Raw genomic sequence first — 6,334 nt, 5'->3', positions numbered from 1 at the left:
TATTCAATGCTCGTAGATTGGAAGACTTCATAGTTAAAATGTCCTTACTCCCCAAAGCAATCAGCAGATTCAATGTAATCCCTATCAAAAATCCAATGGCATTTTTTACAGAGATAGAACAGCCCTAAAATTTATATGGAACCATAAAAGACCCTGAATAGTCAAAGCAGTCCTGAGAAAGAAGAACAAAACTGGAGGTATCACAATCCCAGATTTCAAGATATACTACAAATCTGTAGTAATCATAGCAGTATGGTACTGGCACAAAAACAGACACATAGATCAATAAAACAGAATAGAGAGCCCAGAAATAAACCCACACTTATATGGTCACTTAATCTATGACATAGGAGATAATAATATACAATGGGAAAAAAAAGACAGTCTTTTTAATAAATGGTGTTGGGAAAACTGGGCAGCCACATGCAAAAAAGAAAGAAAGAAGAAAGAAAGAAAGAAAGAGGAAGAAAGAAAGAAAGAAAGAAAGAAAGAAAGAAAGAAAGAAAGAAAGAAAGAAAGAAAGAAAGAAAGAAAGAAAGAAAGAAAGAAAGAAAAAGAAACTGGACCACTATCTTACACCACACACAAAAATTCACTCAAAATTTAGTCTAAATTGGTTAATGACTTGGACGTAAGACTTGAAACTATAAAACTCTTAGAAGAAAACATAGGTGGTAAGCTCCTTGACATTGGTCTTTGTAATGATTTTTTAAATTTGATGCCAAGTCAAAGGCAACAAAAACAAAACTAGACAAGTGGGACTACATCAAACTAAAAAGCTTCTGCACAGCAAAAGAAACTATCAGCAAAATAAAAAGGCAACTTGATGAATGGGAAAAAATATTTGCAAATCATATATCTGATACATAATTAATATGCAAAATATATAAGGAACTCATGTGACTCAATAACAAAATAATCTGATTAAAAAATGGGCAGAGAATCTCAATAGACATTTTTCCAAAGCCATAGCCAATAGGTGCATGAAAAGACATTCAGCATCACTAATCATCCAGTAAATTAAAATCAAAACCACAATGCGATACCACTTCATACCCGTTAGAATGGCTATTATTGAAAAAATAAGAAATAAGTGCTGGCAAAGGTGTGGAAAAAAGAATCGTTGTGCACTGTTTATGGGAACGTAAATTGATGTAACCACTATGGGAAAAAGTATGGCGTTTTCTCAAAAAATTAAAAATCAAATTCCCATATGATCCAGCGATTCTGCATTTGGGTAATTATCTGGAGAAAATGAAAACACCAACTTGAGAAGACACAGGTATCCCCGTATTCTTTGCTGTGTTATTTACAATAGCCAAGACATGGAACAACTTAAGTGTCCATCCATGAATGAATGGATAGAAAAGAGCTGATACACACACACAAGAATATTATTTCAGCCGTAAAAAAAAAAAAAAAAAAAGGAACAAAATCTTGTCATTTGCAACAACATGGATGGACCTTAAGGCATTATGCTAAGTGAAATAAGTCAGACAGAGAAAGACACATACTATATAATCTCACTTATATCTAGAATCTAAAAAACAAAACAAAAACCTCATCGAATTGGTGGTTGTCTGAGGTAGGGGGTGAATGGTGGGCAAAATGGGTAAAGGAAGTCAAAAGGTACAAAATTCCAGTAATAAATAAGTCATGGGGATGTAATGTGCAGCATGGAAATTATAGTTAAGAATACTGTATTGTATATTTGAAAGTTGCTAAGAATAAATCCCGAAAGTTTATAAGAAAAAAATTCTGTAACAATGTATAGTGATGGATGGTAACTAGAATTATTGTGGTGATCATTTCACAATATATACAAATTTCAAATCACTATGTTGTACACCTAAAACTAATATAATGTTGTATGTCAATTTTACCTCAACTTTTTTAAAAAGGACCAAAATTAATTTCATCTAATGAGGTCAGATTATCCCTAAATCTATCTAAAACAAGGACCACATCCAGATCAGTCCTGGCCAAGTCTATGGACTACTCTCACCATAGTGCTTCTATGACTAATTATTTAGACAAAATATATACAGCTAGATCTACAATGTTTCGCTCCCTGTCATCCATTTTCATTGCTAGAATGTAGTACCATCTTGTTATGTACTGAATTTCTGTATTATCTTCTACTGTGCCAATCTCACATTGCATACTGTTACTCAAATCCTGTTCAGGTCAGGCATCATTGCTATGTAGTCCTAGGCACCTTAAACTTTCTTCATTTTAACATCTATTATGCTCTTTTGTTACTGCTATTTACTTGTATATATCTCACACCAGACTTTAAACTCCATGAGACCAGAGATAGCATTTAGCAGCACCCTTATGAGCTCTCAACAGATGTTTATGATAGATTAAATGAATGAATTAATGAGTAGAGTCTTAATACAGAAATCAATACTTACCAGTAAAGTTCTAAAAGGAAACAGATTATACTCAAATCAGGAAAACTCTAGGACAGTTTTCGTTTGTGTGTTTTTACAAAAGAAATAATCACAATGGTATAGACAGGACATGGAAAATTACAAAGGGACAACGCGAGAATCTGGGAGTCTCAAAGGAAGATTCGTTGCCACCCTTAGGCTCAAAGCAACAAAGTAAAGAAGAGAACCTAGGAAGAAAGAGACTTAGAATAGGTCAACCTATATGTAGTAGTGATTATTAATCAATGAACAGAGTCAGTGGGAGACTACCTCCCAGAGAGGAAACCAGAGGAATATGTGTCTTCTCCCAGAGAGGAAACCAGAGGAATATATGTCTTGATCTCTTTCTCCACTTCCCTCTGGTATTTTCTTGCAGTTTTCCACTGGCTGGAAAAGCCAAAAGGCATAAGAACCTCTACCTACAGTCCTTACAGGTCAACTCATGAGGTAGCAAGCAAGACAGAAAAAAAGTAAAGAATGGACCTAGAGGGAAATGAGATACCCGTGCAGCCTAACGTTTACAACTGAGATCTGGATCTTTCCAACCATATTTTTTAGTATTCAGTTTAGTGAATGAAATCTCCCAAGTATGTTTCCTCATGTTTTTTGCTAGAAATACTTCTGCCTTTCTCCCCATAAATAAATGGATTAATCCTTCAAGACCTTATCTTCAAATGGAGTTACACTGGGAATTAGAGTTTCAACATATAAACATGGGGGGATCCAATTCAGTCAATAACATATATAATCTCATTTAATTTTCACAACAACCCATGAGACATATCCACATTTTACAGATAAGGGAACTGAAGATTAGAATTCATTTTACTTTTCTTTGTCCTTATAGGTAAGAAGTGATATAATCAGAATTTAAATTCTAGCCCATCTTATTCCAAAACCTATTACTTTTTAACCACTCCCTGCTATTACTATGACTTGTGTGGCTATCCCATCAAGCTCCCATATGGGAAGGAGTCATGCCCTGTTATTTCTAAACTGTAGCACCTTATATAGTGTCTACTCTATAAGAGACATTCCATAAATGTTCCTAGAATTAAATATGAATGATACAGAAAAAACAAAAAAAAAAGGCTCATAGTTTCAAAGCATATTTATCAACTGTAAATAATAGAAAAATACAAAATAAAAAACAAAGGAAAATCAGGTGAAAGATAAGTACAAGAAACAGTCATTTCTCTTCCTAGATATGCAGGTTTACTTTGATCCATGTCTCTCAGCTGGATTCAAGTTAATATTTCTTTTCTACTCACTATTTTGCTCAGAGCCATGAGATCAGCTTCTTTTTTTTTTTTTTTTTGAGTTTCAAACAGCCAGTCTCCTTTTCCTAGCATAGTCTTCTCCTGAAGCAAAAACCTCTCTTTTGGAGCAAAACTTCCCTCCTGAGGTTCTTTGTTCTGCCAGTGCTGAGTACCTTTGAGCTTCTCTCTGGAGCAGGTCTGGAACCAGTACCTCTCCCTTCTTTTGCACAGCTGTGCAAGTTGTCTCTCATCTTGGTTGCCCTTGCTGTGCTAGAGGCCCTGTGCAGTCATGTGCCTCTGTCTCAGCTCATTTCAAAAAAAAAACCCTCTGGCAAAAGCTGGTTGAATACCTAGGCAGTTTGACTTTTTTAAAGATGAAATTATTTTGATTTTTATATAGAACTAGTATCTTATTAAAAAGTGAATCACTCTCCTACAAGTAAGTCGACTTCTTCACAAGCAATGCAGACATAAGAATGGGCATCCATGATAAGTAGAGAATGAATCCAATGATCATAAACTGTTAAGATTTAGAAAGATTTTAGACATCTTCAGACCAACTGCCTATCTAATGAAGAAATCCCACTGTAACAAACTGGGAGTTAGGTGACCCGAACGAAAACCCTGTGTATTTTGAAAGAAAAGCCTGGTCTGTTCTGCATTGGGCAGCTCTGTTAAAAGAGCTGCCTTCAATTAAACCAAAATCTACTTCTCTTGAAATTGTATTATTCATTACTGTATATGTCATCCTTGTGCAGGGGCCATGCTAATCTCTGTATTGTTCCAATTTTAGTATACGTGCTGCCGAAGTGAGCACTATTCATTATTTTAAATAACATTGGCTGACCCTGTGTTCAACTCACAGGCCCCTGTTGTAGGTGCTAGAATTTCTAGTCATTCATCTACCAAAACAATATGCAATAACTCCACCTACTTGTCTGTATTGTCAATTGAGAGCTCTAAAAAATGAAGTTGGAGCAGAAGAAGGTAGAGAGCCCATTGGTGAGAAAGTGGAATAATTTTCACCTGATGGAAATAGAAAGCCATAGAATAGTACATCAAACAAGGATAGGAAGAGAGAAGACATTTGGGTGTAGGTGGCCAGAGCTTGGGTTGGGTGTGAACCGCAGCATGAGCAGGAGGTGAGAGGCAGATGCAATAAACAAAATAAATTTTCCCCAAAGTTACAGATAAACTACAAAAGTAGAATATGTATTGGAATGGAAGGCAAAATAAATCTCCACATAATTGTAGATCTTGAAATGGGGATATTTCATAACTCTTTTCCATCTCTCTTTTCACACAATAACAATATTCCATTTGTTCTGTAGGGCTAGACCTACAGAATATCCTGTCACTTGCTCCTCCCTTCAGCTCTCCCAAGCACCACATACTAAGAATATTGGTGATTTCTGAAAGTAGCAAGACCAGGAGGGTAGAGATAATATACCATGCTACCTGCCAGCCTTACCAGGACTGCCTTTTCCCATGATCATGTGGCTTTGTTCCATCTACTCAGTTATCCTGTCTGCCCCCTTTCTTTACAGAAATAGATACAGATAAAAGAGGGCATGTACTGAATGGAGCACTGGGTGTTATACGCAAACAATGAATCATGGAACACTACATCAAAAACTAATGATGTAATGTATGGTGATTAACATAACATAGTAAAATTTTAAAAATGCAAAAAAAAAAAAAAAAAGAAATAGAAACAGATAAAGTGTTCCTATTGCCACCAAGGAGGAGTGGCCTTAATAGAGAGTAAGTCTTTATATATAATTCCTATCAGAAAAAAAAAAATCTAATGTTTCAAAACCAAAGTCATTATTTTGGGTAAAATTTACATCCTAGATATTGGATCATCCCCCATTACCATGAAAATATATTGGGGTATTATCAATCTTTTCCATTATCTATATTTATCTTACGGTCTATCTTTATCTATTACCTATAACTTTATTGCCCTCATGTATAACTTTAAGCACAAGTAAACCTATTGAAAAGATGTCCATGTGTCTATTTTCCTTTCCCTCATTCCTCAACCCCCATTTTCCTCTCAATCTACTCCATTCAAACCATTCCGACGAGACATTTTCACTGAGGTCACAAATGACAGAGATGAATACTTCTTGTTTTTCTTTTATTTACATTTAGTTCATTTTTAAATGTAATAAATACTAATGCTACAACCTTTAAAAATGAGGTCTAAAGAAGGTCTAAAATGAACTTCCCTCCCCACCTCTAATCCTAACACCCAGTTCTCCCCTTTAAAGTAAATTGCTATGAAGTTTTTAGGTATGCATCTAGAGATATTTAATATGCATACAAGCATTTTTTACATTTTTTTTTTCAAATGGTAGCATGAACTCTTCTTCTCATTTCTGTTTTTCATTTACTCTACCTTGGACATCATTTCAGCACATACAATTTCCTATCCTTATCAGCACATATGATTTCCTACCCTTCTTTGCCTCTCCAATGGGTGCTTTTACATTTTTATTTCACTGGTACTTAGTACTGATAGACATTTTGGTGTTTTTAATCTTTCACTTACAAATGATGCTACAATAATTAACTGTATATATATCATTTCACCCATGTTGGAGTTTACAGGATAAATTTTTGAATGGAATTTCT

At 34.9% G+C, this 6,334-nt stretch overlaps 1 non-coding gene across 1 annotated transcript; it reads right to left on the bottom strand.

The window, feature by feature from the left end:
• Window positions 1-4,407: 4,407 nt before the first annotated feature.
• Window positions 4,408-4,511, bottom strand: LOC118003826. The gene has a single exon (XR_004677441.1). It is a non-coding gene; the product is annotated as a U6 spliceosomal RNA (small nuclear RNA).
• Window positions 4,512-6,334: the final 1,823 nt, after the last annotated feature.

Source organism: Mirounga leonina, unplaced genomic scaffold (genome assembly GCF_011800145.1).
Source record: "Mirounga leonina isolate KUSES-001 unplaced genomic scaffold, KU_Mleo_1.0 Mir_91, whole genome shotgun sequence".
NCBI classification, from domain to species: domain Eukaryota; kingdom Metazoa; phylum Chordata; class Mammalia; order Carnivora; family Phocidae; genus Mirounga; species Mirounga leonina.
This window is presented reverse-complemented; position numbering and strand designations above follow the sequence as displayed.